Source organism: Salmo trutta, chromosome 1 (genome assembly GCF_901001165.1).
Source record: "Salmo trutta chromosome 1, fSalTru1.1, whole genome shotgun sequence".
Classification (NCBI taxonomy): domain Eukaryota; kingdom Metazoa; phylum Chordata; class Actinopteri; order Salmoniformes; family Salmonidae; genus Salmo; species Salmo trutta.
This window is the reverse complement of record NC_042957.1, coordinates 52,267,537-52,283,015: the sequence shown is the minus strand read 5'-3', so window position 1 is coordinate 52,283,015 and position 15,479 is coordinate 52,267,537.

Sequence of the window (15,479 nt, the reverse complement as noted above, 5' to 3'; positions counted from 1 at the left end):
AAGTGCTGTTTCAACAGCTTGTTCCAATTCCTCCCTCTCCCCTTAGCCCTTCTCCCGCTGGACAAACACAGGAGGAAGTCTTGGAAGTCCAACAAGTCCACAATAAGAGCAGCCTCTGGCTTGGGGGCGCCAGCAGGAAGAGGGTTAACACAATCACAGTGGGGCTCGGGGCAAGGGAGGGGAGGGGGTCGCAAATATGGGAACAGGATAGGGGCGTAGCCCACTACCCTACGCCCTCATATTGGGGAATATCTCTTCTTTCCAAGGGGTCCTCTGGTTATTAATGGTTTTACAAAGGCTGGTATAGTATAGCCTAAACCCGGCTGGCTCAGACTGTTTGAAGTCCCCATCTGAAACCTGAGTCTGTGTTAAGGATCCTAATCCTCCTCACTACATTTCTCCCTTAAACTTTAAAGGCCTCTCTCTGAAGGGAGAGGTGATCCCTCCACCACAGTATTTTAAGAGTGGTTGGTGGACTGGCTGGCCGAGGCAGTAAGAGTTACAGTTTAAACCCAGCTGGAGGGAAGGAGCGGGCCGCAGTGGAAACGGTGATCTGAGCTCCAGATCCTCTTCGGGAGAAACTTTGAAACAGAAAACACATCTCACACACCACAAGTACTTACAGGCGCTCGGACGGTCGGTGAAATCAAGGCTTAATAAACGGATGTGGGGTTCTGTGTAAATAATGACCGGTTCTGACACCGTGAATGGAGAGAGAGGGAGGGGAGAGGGAAAGAACAGTATTATAGTCTCCACCAGTTGTTTATTCACCTCACGTCATGAACTGACGTTTTCAGACTGCTCTGGTTCAGGAACTATTAATGTACTGACTGAATTTCCCTCTCAGCCCGTTTCCTCAGACAGCACATTTCCATCAGGTCATGTGTTGGAGAGGAGTGCAGAGTGGAAGGGTGAAGTGTAGCCATATGCATGACTGAGCGAAGATGGTAGAACTGGTATTGCCATAAAGTGAGGTAAAGTCGGTCTATTCAAGTCAAGGGCAGGTCTCTTTTGAAAAGGTGAAAGCTGAGTAGGAGGATGTTGGAGTGGCTTTAGGTTGAGTGAAGCTTTAGAGCAGGTGAACTTTCGCTGTGGCCCAAAACGTGACACGATATTTAGGTATTTGTGGTGTTTTGTCTGTGTGGACCAGTCATTGGTCTGTAAACTCTCTTGGAACGTTTGGTGAAGATATTAACTCTTTCCTCTCCTTTTAACTTGACTCATCAAACCTCCTCGCCCTTTTCTACAACCCTATTGCCTGATGGATCATTCAGTTTGCGCTCTCTGCCTCCTTCCAGAGGCACCAGCGAGCTCTTAAACTGGCCAGTGGCCACCAACCCTGAGAGGGAGCCTCTGCCAGGGCATCTGATGCTCCTGATGACAGAAACATATGGTCTGTTGTGAACACGGCTGGGTCGGCTGGCTTTACTACCCTGGCTAAACGCTAAAGCCAGCCTGGCAACTAATACATTACACCACCCTGCTCTGCCCTGGCTGAAACAATGCTGCCTCTGTCTCCAAAGCTCAATAATATCCCAGCTCCTCCATTCCAAATCCTCCCTGTTCTTCTCTTCTCAGGCGGCTGCATGGCCACTGATACCAGCCAGATACCAGCCCTCTCATCCTTGTCTCATCTGCTTCCCCTGACACTCCATCTGCCTCACCTCCATCACCAGACACTAATGCCCTTTTCACACTATTGCTTCTAACTTGAATCATACTGTTCTTGCGAGGGTATTTCCTTTTTTACGTGGGCCTTTTCCAGCAGGGCTCCAGCAACTACGGTGGATGCAGAACTTTGGCCAGCGCAGCTTGGCTGGACTCAGTAGTGTAAAAAAGATACCTGATGTGCCTTGCCACTCCGCCACCCAGTAGAACTGCTCCTGGTGCTGAGCAGTATGTCCGTCCCAGACAGGGTCTCTCCCAGGCCAGACCTTCGGTCAGGGGAGTGTGATCCGCAGATGGCAGCCGTCTGCTTGTTTACACTGCCGGCTGAAGGGGAGTATGTGTGGGAACCGTGTGCTCCCCAGTAGAGATCGATGTGGGAGAGATAAGGGCCGGCAGAGTGGCCTTGGTCGGGCATGGACTAGAACCGTTTTTCTGTGAGAACTTCATCCTCCACATGCTGTCCTTTCAACATAACATGGAACAGCAGCAAGGTCACCCTGAGAAATCTCTCTCTCTCACATTCTCTTTTTCATTTTTTCTCTGTCTGTGTGACAGGGCAGGGGTAGTTTTTGTACACACCGCAAGCATTCTGGGACATAATAGTGTGTGTGTCCCTCTATTCTGGAATGTTCCCATCAGACCTGTTGCTTTAGCTTTAGTGTGGGAATCAAGGGAAGAGATAGGATATGGGAGAATAAGAACTGTCAATCAGTCATGTGCACAGGGCATCCAGGGGACAGGGGCTCCGTGCAGTAGGATGAGAAAAACAAAGCACCTCTGGGGATCTAGAACATCCTCGCCCCTGTAGGCATAGCTATAGTCATAACTCTCCCCTCCTCAGCCTGCTGTACTCTACATGTGTCTGCTAGGAGAGAGCTGTCAACAGAACTGGTGATGGGAACCAACCTGGAGATGGGAGGATAACAGAGACCTGTCTCTACCTGATCTCCTCCCATCAACACTTATCAGTGCCATCATCATAATCCCCCCACATTTCACTCTCACTCTCTCCCAAACACAGATCAGAGTACACACACGCACGTACACACGCACACGCGCACACACACATACACACACACACACACTTGCTCAGAACTCATTGACTGCTGCTATCATGTTGTAGTACGATTGACCATCATTGGGTGCAGGATCAGCTACATGCGTCTCAGATCTCTCCTCTGTGTTCTGTGTGTGTGCTGTGTGCGTGCTGTGTGTGTGCTGTGTGTGTGCTGTGTGTGTGCTGTGTGTGTGCTGGGTGTGTGCTGGGTGTGTGCTGTGTGTGTGCTGGGTATGTGCCCAGAAAGAAGGCCGTTGAGTAATGACAGAATGCTTTTGGGACTTCTTACTGAACTCTGTTTTCCCTGTATCTGTATCCGCCTGTAATGAAGTTCTCTCTGCCTGACGATGCATTTATCACCTTTAACAAGAACACATTCCTATAGCGGCACCATGGGACAAAGACACAGGGGCAACAGAGGCCGCAGGGCATTACTGCAGCAGTAAGAGTAAGGGATGTGGAGAGAGAGAGAGGGGGAGTGTGTGTGTGTGTGTGTGTGTGTGTGTGTGTGTGTGTGTGTGTGTGTGTGTGTGTGTGTGTGTGTGTGTGTGTGTGTGTGTGTGTGTGTGTGTGTGTGTGTGTTGTGAGAGAGAGGAAAGCTAAGACCCCTATGCTAAGAGTGAAGTTGAGAGAGATACTTGAAGAGAGAGAGAGAGAGAGAGAGAGAGAGAGAGAGAGAGAGAGGGCCAGGCAAAGGGAGAATGGGAACATATGTACTGTGTGCCTATAAGCTGAGTGACAGTCCCCCTTTGTGGTGGTGTTGAACACCCTGTGTGGTCTCTCTGGTCCCAGTCTCACCGAGTGTGTGTGCGAGTTTGTGCTCGAAGTGTGTGTGTGTGTGTGTGTGTGTGTGTGCGTGTGCGTGCGTGCGTGCATGCGTGTGAGAGAGAGAGTGGCGCTCTCAGACACTTCAGACTGCAGTCTGATACACAGCTCCTAGATGAGAGGGGAGAAGGGCAGGAGACGTCCAATAAACAGAGTCTGTTTGATCCAGCCGCAGCCCCAGCAGCCCCAGCAGCCCCAGCAGCCCCAGCAGCCCCAGCAGCCTGCCAAATTCCCCCTTTGTCTTTGTCTCAACTAGGGCTGACAGCGCAGCCATAGCCACAGTCACAGCCGTCACGCAGCCACTCGTCTTCCCACTGCTAGCTGCTGAGAAGGGCATCATTCAGTCTGGGGTGGTCAATGGCTAAGGAGGGGGAGAGGGAGAGAAAGAGAGAGGGGGCAGGGAACGAGAGTGAGAAGCAGGGACACAGGGCACGGCAAAGAGAACATGGCAATGAGCAATCATGTCAATCATAGACGGATCATTAAATCTAGAACATGACCTCACTCTGTCCTCATGTCTAAAATTAACTTCTCTATTTTCTTTCCCTGTTTGTTTACCCAATCATCTCCCCCCAAAACCACATCCCTTAACATTGCCACAACATTCCCTAATGAAGCTGGGAGGCGTTCCCTCTGCAGGTGATTAAAAGTGATGCCTCCAGACAGCCCACATGCTACTCATCATTCCCTGGCTGACTGGTTGGGAAAGATTGGAAGATGGAGTTCACAATCACTCAGAAATGTCCAACGGGAACATGAAGCCAAACCCAGTAAAAGTGATGTAGTCGATAAGTAGGAACAGATTAAAGGTTGTTATTACGTTCACAGGCAGCGATTTGCTCCCAACTGTTGAGTTGCTTGAGTATGTCTTTACAACATACACAGTTAAGGAGAATTGTATATAAACTGCTTAATGAGGAATGGTGTATTGGAAGGCTGTTTTTCCAAGTGCTGCTCAACTTGTTGAAAGCTTACGGGCAAGGGAAGGCAAGCATATTTTAGGAGCATTGGCTTGCCTGTAAGTGTGTGATGTGCTCCAAAAGAAAAAAATATGATTCCACATTAAAAGATATAACTTTCATGTTGAGGTATACCATAAATCCAGTTTGAGCAGCGTATGAACTATAAAGTTATACAACTGTGTCCCAAGTACACAACCTGGCTCTTCTTTACCACTAAACGCAATTTAGAGATCCTATATGAACCTCTAATACATACTACCAGGTCTCCTCCAGTCTCTTCCACAGGCCCGGCTAGAGAATGTCCTATTGGTAGAGAATGGCCTGTTGGTAATAGGATTTGGCCGGTTGAGAGTGGAGGAGATCTGATCTGGGGAAGGTTTTGTTCTTGGCCTCCTGGCACACAGAAGAGGGCTGGCCAAGCTCCAGCTGTCAGGGGAACTATGATTATCCCAATCAGATGCCATTTTAGTTTACTTTTTATTCTAAGCCAGGTTTAGTCTCACTGTTCTTCCTCATGTGACGGGCCAGTTGAGGAGAAACTCTAAGCTGAGCTCTGGATCAGGTGCAACCAGCACCGCCTATTTCCCACAGTCAGGCCCAGGTAGCACAGGCCAGATATCTGACACTAATCAGTCATTAAAAGTCTAACCCTAACACTCCAGCATCCCTGCACGTTGTAAATATGGTTTTGGCACAGACCCAGGGACTGACCCTGTATATAGCCTACTTACTTTCTTGTTTTCTTATTATTTACATTTTTGTGTGTTTTTGTTTCACTTTACTTTAGTTTATAGTATAATAGTTTTACTACTGATATTTATTACTGCATTGATGGGAGAGCTTGCAAGAAAGGCATTTCACGGTACTAGTGCATGTGACTAAAACTTGAAACTAATTCTGCTCTGCCCTCGGCCAGACCAGGCCAGACCGGGCCAGACCGGGCCAGACCAGACCAGGCCAGACCGGGCCAGACCGGGCCAGACCAGGCCAGACCGGGCCAGACCGGACCAGACCAGACCGGGCCAGACCGGGCCAGACCGGACCAGGCCGGGCCAGACCAGGCCAGACCGGGCCAGACCAGGCCAGACCGGGCCAGACCGGACCAGACCGGGCCAGACCGGGCCAGACCAGACCAGACCGGGCCAGACTGGGCCAGACCAGACCAGACCGGGCCAGACTGGGCCAGACCAGACCAGACCGGGTCATACCGGGCCAGACCAGGCCAGACCAGTGACACTGAGACAGTGAAAACCGCTGTTATGTCTTCTGGAGGGATTCCAGTGACACACAAACACTAGAGAGGAGAAACAACAGAGGAATGTCACTCTCTTTTTCAATTTCCAGAGCTTTCTCTGTGCTTTATTGTTTCAGGAGGGGGGTAATAGAAAATGAATAGGTAAGTTAGAGACATTTTTGAGGGGTCAGATGTGAAGATGGTGGGTGATTTGAGTGAGGTAGATGATGTAGAGTCTGAGTAGGTCATGGAGAGAGGAGAGACAGGGGAAAGGTGATTGACGCTCAAATCAAAGCTCTCCCCTAGGCTATAACCCCCCCCCCAAAAAAAATGTAGTTATCTTCTTTCTCTGTCTCTTTCTATCTCTTCCCACCATCCTCTACTCTATGACCCTTATCTTTCTCCTGCTCATTCCAACCTTTCTCCCTCTGCCTCTCTCTCTCTCTCTCTCTCTCTCTCTCTCTCTCTCTCTCTCTCAATCTCTCTTGCTCTCTCCATCTTTCCTCCTCCATCCTCTTCCTTGTCTTTCCCCCTGACCTATACTATTTCCCGCCTTTTGACGTCTCTCTCTCTCTCTCTCTCTCTCTCTCTCTCTCATTCTCTCTCTGTCCCTCTGTCCTCTCCCCCTCTTCCCCCTCTACAGTAATCTCCTTCAGAGGTCCAGCAGTATTGTGATGTTCCAGGCTTCAGTCTTCATTGGTCTTTGGCCTGTGGTAGAACAGCGTGCATCGTACCCAGGGTTAGAAAAGTACCGTTACCCGGGCGTCTGCATGTGGAGATCAGCTTTAATCCAGGGAGAGGGGTTCGGAGGGGCCGTCTTAGCAGCACCTGTCATGGCTCAGCTCAGAACCTCAGGCCCAGGACCCAGGGGCCTGGATCCAGTGTGGATGTAGGGATGTATGTATGCAGCTGTGCTGTTGTGGCTGAATGATCTGAAACACAGCCGTCAGCAGCACACACAGGGCAGTTGGCCTCTGATCTGACACACCATGATAACAACCTTCACTGTGAGGGCCAGAATATAGGGAGGCGTGTAATCTTATGATCCAGAATTATGCTGGTGATCTAGTGGCTCCAGGAATGCAGTTTGCGTAACGATGGTTAATTTCAACACTGAAGCGTTGAACGTTGAGACAATCAACAGGAGACAATCAACAGAGCCAGCTGACAGTGTCCAAAGCGTGCACACACACACACACACACACACACACACACACACACACACACACACACACACACACACACACACACACACACACACACACACACACACAAACACACACACACAGAGAGAGAGAGAGAGACACACACACACACACACACAGAGAGAGAGAGAGAGACACACACACACAGTCCCAGAGGATTTAATATTTCAGACTAACTTTCTCTCAGTCTAAACTGCTATTGTAAACATCGGGGGTTAAATGTCGACTCGAAACATGTCAGTGTTTTTTCTGTCTGTCTTGAATGGAAAAATGCGTGGCCCCGAGCATCTCTCCCTCAGAGCTCTGGCCTCTTGAGATAGCCAGGGATATAAAAGAGGCTGATCTGACCGGTCCTGTACTCTGGGGCCTGCAGGCCTCGAAGGGCTGTGAAAGTCCATTTATAAACCGATTGGTCCAAATAAGCAGAGGAAGCAGGAGGCCGAGAGCTGCGCTTTCCCACAGTTCTCCAGGAGGCCAGCGTGACCACTCCTCCTGCTCCTCTGAGCTCTGCTCCATGACTGCATGGAAACTTTCAGCATTCCCACCATTACAGGCAGCAGGACCACTGGACCATGTCAACCCCAGGCAGGTCAGGCATGCAGACCAACCTGACCACTCCTGTTTACCCTGCACCAAATCACCACTCACTCATATAGTACAATGGGATGGCTATGGGGCCGTGGAGAGGTTCTCACAGTGTTACCTAGATCAGGATCTTATCATATGTACATATAAACATTGTAAGCATCCCATACAGTCACAGTTCTGATTAGCTGTGGTTAAGGAAGCTATGTTCCTCTCCAGGGATAAGGAGAAGCAATATTACATTATTTTAGATTAGGTTGGAGGTGGTGGCTTCTGCAAACACAATATCATATGGTTATTTATACCTGCTCATTGTGTGGCAGTAAAAGTGACATTTTCAACCCCACTGGACTTTGAAATCATAAAGCTCTCTTCATCTCTGTCAGGTAACTCCAGCCTCCAGCCACCTGCTGCTGCCCAGTCCTGCAGGTCAGATCCTAGCAGGTCCGCTCTGAACAACAAAGCCTGCTTGACCAACATCAGTCCATTAGTCCAACCCAAAGCCCCTAGTCAACAAGAAACCTCTGAAAATTCTCCACTACGTGCCTTTTTCCTCAAAAATCCACCTGCCATTTCTTCATTCGGTTCAAGTCCATTGAGTGGATATCCAATTTCCCTGTGTAGCATCTTGAGGCTTCAGTGTGACATTCTATGTTCTGGCTCTTTTAACGGGTTTCTCTGAGGCCTCTGGAGGTCGTTGACCCTGGGCGTGTGAGTGACATGAAGGAACAGACTCCCTCTAAGAGGATTTACTGTGAATTAACGCGCTGATTTGATACTCTGTTTCATCTGCCATGTTCTGGCCTGGGCCAGCAGCCCAAGCTGGACTGGATGGACCTAGAGCATGGTCCTGTCCTGTACAGATGGTGGATTGCAGATTGGATTTCAGTTGGCTTTCAAAAGGCTGTGCGCTTGCAGGATATATTTCAGCGATGTCATTGGTCAACTGTCACATCTGGCAACGATGGGCTTTTGAAGTCTAAGCTTTTGAAGAATGCGGCTGAATCGGCCCCAACGTCATCTCACTGCATCCCTCTGGTTTTTATACTTGACCTCTGTTCAGTTTATTAACCCATGGTTGTCATACAACATTCCAGGCAGCATTTACTCAACACTTTGGTAGATAGAAATAAGATAGTTATAATAGATGTTCTTTGAGTAAAAATATCTTAAGATGAATGCACTAACTGTAAGTTGCTCTGGATAAGAGCGTCTACTAAATTACTTCACTGTAAATGTAAATTGATAATAGCACAAAATGTCTTGATGTTCAGACTGAGTGCTAGAACATGATGTTGACCAGTGCAGAGTGCCAGCAAGCTCTAATCAGTTAGGAGGGCAGCTGTGCTGCTAGGAGGCCATATCCAGCTGGCCTGGGCTCTGGGAACCAGAGACGGAGCAAGACTCAACTTCTGCACCAACACACACACACACAGGCACATGGACACGCATGAGTACACACACATACGGTCACATGTACTACCTCAAGCACACACACACTTGCACGTGTATACACACACACTCACAAACACACACTGAATCTCTCAAACTTCCAACTAACTCTTACCCCCTGGTTAAACTGTAATCTGTAGTTCTGTTCCAGGCCTTGCTCCAGCTTTTACAGCGTCATGTGGTTCTGGATTCCCACATTACAGAGCCGCTGCATGTGGTGTGGCTTGCCTGTTCCGTTTCCTGGAGATTAACTCTGTGTGGCTCTTTCTTTACTCTGACAGAATGAATCAATCTAATGTAAATAAGCATTCCCTCCCAACTTTCAGCAAACCAATGGCCTCCCCAAAACCATAGCAGCCCCCCCCCTCCTCCGCTGAAAGTAAGAACATTTCACTAGGAGATGTAAACTTCCCCTTCCCTCTCTTCCAACAGATGCCCCTGGCTCAATGACTTTGACTTCCCACATAAGAGTGACTAAAAAAAGCATCTTCAAATTGCAACCATACGTGTTTCTGTTCCCCCGTCCTCCCCCTTCCCCCCACCCCACACACACACACACACACACACACACACACACACACACACACACACACACACACACACACACACACACACACACACACACACACACACACACACACACACTCACACACACTTATAAGTCTAATGGGGGCTGTAAACTCTGGGAATTGGTACAAACCCTCCACAACCCCCTCTTTTCCCCTGGAACTCAGAGCTCTCTTGTGAAAGAGAAATTCCTACTCATTTCAGAGTTCACCTACCATTTACCTCTTATAACCATACAGTATTACTAGGAGAGTGAGCAGACATTTCTCTGTATGAGAACGGGGAGGGGTATGGGACCCTGCACAGAGTTGAAGTTCTCAGTAAGAAAACAAACATTCTGGGCAGAGAGGAGAGAAAAGGGGGGGAGAGAGAGAGAGACATACAGAGAGAAAGGCGAAAGAGAGAGGAAGAGAGTTGAGAGAGAGAGCAGAACTAGTCTGATGCAGTCGTCAGACTGAGGGAGAGCAGTACAGGCAGGCAGAGAGGAGACAGAGTCCTGGCTGGCAGTCCTGGCGTATTCCACTACAGGGTTCAAGGGCCTCGTCCCTCAGGACATGTGCGCTTCTCTTCAACCCCAGAATGAAATAGATCTGCTTCGTGAGGTCACTTTCTGTGGAAGCTCTGAGTGGTGAGGACGCCAGGAACGATGTGGCCCAACACAGTTCAGGCAGCAGAGAATGGAGGGAAGTGGAATCAGTTTACTGTATAAAGAGCGGTTTTGTGTGTTGAGTAAAACTGGATGCTGCATTTAGTGGTAGCTGGGGGATAGACTGGCGAAATATGGGTTATTACTCTAAGTTGTGTAAGTCGTAATTGATCTGGGAGTGTGGCTGTGGTTAGGTTTTGTAATGTAACATATCACATGTAGTTTTACTATGTGCCCTTACTTGATGGATCAACAGTGCGTGTCCCATCTTGCCTCTCAGAGTTTTTTTTCTCATGTCTCCCTCCTCTTCCTCATCTAATAGTGCTCCGGGGAACTTGATCTCTGTGAGACACTCTAACAGATTCTCCCTCATACTCATCCCATGCCCAGAGACGGGCACGAGGCGTGAGATGTGTTATTGTTTCACTCCCACAGAAGCCATGCAGGCAGACAGGCAGGCCCATTCACAGAGGCCTGTGTGATAAAAGCTTTAGACCAGTGAGATGAGAGGATGCTGCTGCAGTCTAACGACTCTTATCTCTACTAGCGTGTTCAGGGCCCTCATCAGGGGCCTGGATGGTGTGTGGGCAGCTCCCTGCCTCCTGCTCTGGACTTTCATGTACAGAGGGAAAGCAGGCGACACAGCTGCACGCCAAAAGTTTTGTTTCAGACACTACAGATCCACTGAAAGAGCAGGGCTCCATGGTCTTTTGACAACAACAAAGAGCAGTATGCAGCTGTTCAGTGTGTCTGTAAAGCTATGTACCGCTGCAAACTTAGCCTAGTCAACAACGTAGCTCAATAGTACCCCAAATGACTAATGACTTGGGGAAGGAGTTCCTGACAAGGAAACCTATGTGATTTTAGGGCCAGTGTGTGTTTACCACTCTGCAAGCCCAGTGTGTGTGTCTGACTCACTAGAGTATTGGACCGCTAGACCTCAGATGAAGCACAGAGAGAGGCCATCTAGTCCCCAGCATCGGCCATGATGTCTGTCACACCCCAGCGCTGCTGAAAGCCCCAGTCTCGTTCAGCTGGACCTTAAAAGAACACACAATAGTTGAGCGTCGTGCTGAAACAGAAATATTTAATCATGTATGTCATGGTCCATAACTCATCTTCGTCGGGCCCTCCGTGACCCATTCATCTTTCTGCGCCCAAGTTGTCCACGCACGCTACAATAGCACACACTACATCAACATGACATCTGAGCCCGTAAGAGGAAAGAAATGATGGCGTATTCAAATTTAAAAACGAGGTGAGTGGGGCTGTGGTGTTTAAGAGGTATTTCCTTTGAAGAGCTTTCTGGGCATGGTTCCATTTGTTTTTGAGAGGTGCAGTGAAAGTGACTGACATGTAATATGGAATTGAACCGTATTGTTTTATTGTTGTACAGTTCAGTATCTAAGAGACAAGATTAGCTAATACACATAAGTACCTTCGGTTTCCCCACTGGATAAGTCGGTTGACTTGTGCAATAGTCAGGACAGCCGACTAGGAAAACACTGGCAGCACCATCGTGGTATACAGACTAACCGTCTCGGGACCACAGATAAATACGACATCATGCGTTGTGAAACGTGGCCTGGAAGAAATAGAAGCACACGGAAACGGGCTTTCACCAGACCAATGACAGAATGAATCACTGCTTTCATTGTATTTTCATGGGGAGAAATATCAGCTACAGCATATCAAGCCATTGAGCTTTTTCTCCCGTCTCCCAGTTCAAGGTTGTCCTCCTAGCTGATTCATGTTAACAGACATAATTTACAGTAATACATGAAGTCAGTTCTCACACCAAACACAAGAGCCTGTGTGTGTGTGTGTGTGTGTGTGTGTGTGTGTGTGTGTGTGTGTGTGTGTGTGTGTGCCCATACTGTTCTATGTGAGGGTGCACGTATAAAGAGTCAGACCACTTCCCCTCTGTTGGCCCTGCTGTGCTCCAGAGGCTGGGAGAGCTCTGGCTGTCTCTCTCCCCAGGGTCTCTCCCACGCTGCCTGGCCTGGCCTCCCATTCCCCTGCCTGTTATTCCCCTGCTATTCCTCTGAGCGCATGAACAGAGACATAAATCACACAGCCAGGGCCAGTCTGAACAGGCAGGGACAGGTCATGCTCCCATCAGACACCCTGCTGTCTCACTGAGAGAGGTAGGGCCGATACCGACACACCTTCCCCTGGAACAGCCAGGCTCAGGGTCATAGGTACCACTGGGGTGCGGTCATACCCAGGATGATCACATTAGCAAAGGTCCTTGCAGTGATTGACATATGCAGTGACTGTTCAGGCTGCCGTCACACACACACACACACACACACACACACACACACACACACACACACACACACACACACACACACACACACACACACACACACACACACACACACACACACACACACACACACACACACACACACCCCTCCCTCCTATTCTCATCTGCCTGGAGGGCCAAGAACAACTCCACAAGTCCCTCTGGGGCTTCATTAGACGGACAAACATCAAAAGATAATAAATGAACTAACCCCAACATTTTGGTGCCTGCGTGGGAGAGTTCAGAATGCCTCAAAAATAACCTTCAGTAAGGCTGGAGGAATGAGAGGGGACGTCTTTGTCCTTTCACCATACAAGGCCTGTCCCTGCTACCCCCATCCCCTCCACACCACACCACACCCACTAAAGGGACCATTTCACTGTGGCTTCGGGACATTTTCTTTTTTGCCTTTGTGTTTCTTCTTAGTGCCGTTCTGTCACACACACACACACACACACACACACAGTCTTGTACAGCTAACCTTGTGGGAACACACAATTCAGTCCGATTCAAAATCATATTTTCCCTAGCCCGTACTCTTCCCCTAACCCTAACACTAATCTTAACCCAAAAACCTAACCTTAACCCTAAACCTAACCTTAGTTCCTAACCCTAAAACTAACCCTAGCTCCAAACCCTATCCCTTAACGTAATTCTAACCCTAACACTAATTCTAATTCTAACCTTAACCCTAAACCCCCTAGAAATAGCATTTGACCTTGTGGGGACTAAAAGCATGTCCCCATTTGGTCCAATTTAAAAAAATAGGACTTCTGGTCCCCACAAGAATAGTTAAACACGTCCACACACACACACACACACACACACACACACACACACACACACACACACACACACACACACACACACACACACACACACACACACACACACACACACACACACACACACACACACACACACACTGAGTGGCAGGGAGTTGTGGTGCAGTGCATTAGGGCTGTAGCATAGCAGAGGCTGTGTGGGGATCATGCTTTGTTGGGCTCTTTGTTCTGGGTCTCTGTGGATGAAGTGGCTCCTGGTAGTCTGATCATCAGATGGAGCATGGCCCTGCTTCCACATGTTCACAACGTATGACTAACACACACTTGCACGCAGGGACACAGGCACAGACACACAGAGACCGACAGGCAGACAATCAGTCAGACAGATAGACAGTCACAGATTATAACCCACAATTATAATCAGTTTGTCTTAATAGTAGGTTTATAGTAGTATTTTTGCCCCTGGAAAGAAACTTGGAGCATGATGACAGCATTATCCTCTTAGTAAAGCACAATGACATCCATACTCACTGGTTAATGGCCAATGGTAAGGCAGCACCCGACATTTCTCCCTGACCCCCTTTAAACAGAAGAGAGAAACAGACACGAAAACACATTCACACACAGGGACAAGCATCAGACAGCCTTGCTTTCATCAGTCAGTGCGTAATGTACTTCACTGGAATCTGGTTAGCACCCCCAACAACATTAAGCAGGGTTTTAGTGCACACAGACACAACACAGAGACTAACAAGGCTGTCTGCAGCAGGCCTAGCCCAGTGTGTGTGTGTGTGTGTGTACATGTGTGGACAACGCCCACCCAGTCGCCCGCCCTGCTCTCTGTGATTCATTCAAGACCTAGTAGGCTGTGTGTCTGACGTCAGCGCTGTCACAACCATTACCAGCCCCGCTTAATTCATCTGTTTGTTTGTCACTGCCAAAGCCTGCTAGATACAGGAGACGACGTGAAGAAAAGGAAAGCCAACGGAGAGAGAGAGTGTTGAGCGCCAACTGAATGAGTTCCCTGGCTGTTGAAGAGAGTCAGGCAGGATAATCTTGTGTTGCTGGCTTTGTGGACCCCTGGACGTTTGGAAGTGCTGGCATGTAGCACCAGCTGTCAATCTGCAAATCTATGGGAGATCTGTGTTTAATTTGCGTGAGGCGACTCTGCCAGACCAGAAAGAGGGAGAGAAAAAGAGAGAAAGGGAGTTGAAGCCAGTACTTTTGTCTGTGTGTTTGAGCAGTGCGGAGCGGGGCCTGTGTTCCTGGCCTTGGGTGTGAATGAGGAGGTTGTTTTTGATGTCATGAGATCTCGATGTTCCAGAGTGTCAAAGATTCTGTGTGAGCCAACACTGTGACAGTAGAGAGAGAGAGAGTGTGTACCTGTCTGTCTGTCTGTCTGTGCGTGCGTGCGTGCGTGTGTGTGTGTGTGTGTGTGTGTGTGTGTGTGTGTGTGTGTGTGTGTACAGCATACAGTGCATCTAGATCTCATTTTATATCACCCAGAAGCCTAGTAGATGTTACAGGGTGATGACATACAGTGCATTCGGAGAGTATTCAGACCCCTTGACTTTTTCAAAATGTTGTTACGTTACAGCCTTATTCTAAAATGGATTCAATTATTTTTTCCCTCATCAATCTACAGACAATTCCCCATAATGACAAAGTGAAAACAGGTTTTTAGAAATTTTTGCAAATTTTTACAAATACAAAAAAGAAATAGCTTATTTATATTAGCATTCAGGCCCTTTGCTATGAGACTGGAAAATGAGCTCAGGTGCATCCTGTTTCAATTGATCATACTTGAGATGTTTCCACAACTTGATTGGAGTCCACCTGTGGTAAATTCAACTGAGTGTGTCGAGGCACAGATCTTGGGAAGAGTACCAAAGCAATTCTGCAGCATTGATGGTCCCCAAGAACATGGTGGCCTCCATCATTCTTAAATGGAAGACATTTGGAACCACCAAGACTCTTCCTAGAGCTGGCCGCCTGGCCAAACTGAGCAATCAGGGGAGAAGGGCCTTGGTCAGGGAGGTGACCAAGTCACTCTGACTGAGCTCCAGAGTTCCTCTGTGGAGATGGGAGAACCTTCCAGAAGGACAATCATCTCTGCAGCACTCCACCAATCAGGCCTTTATGACAGAGTGGCCAGACAGAAGCCACTCCTCAGTAAAAGGAC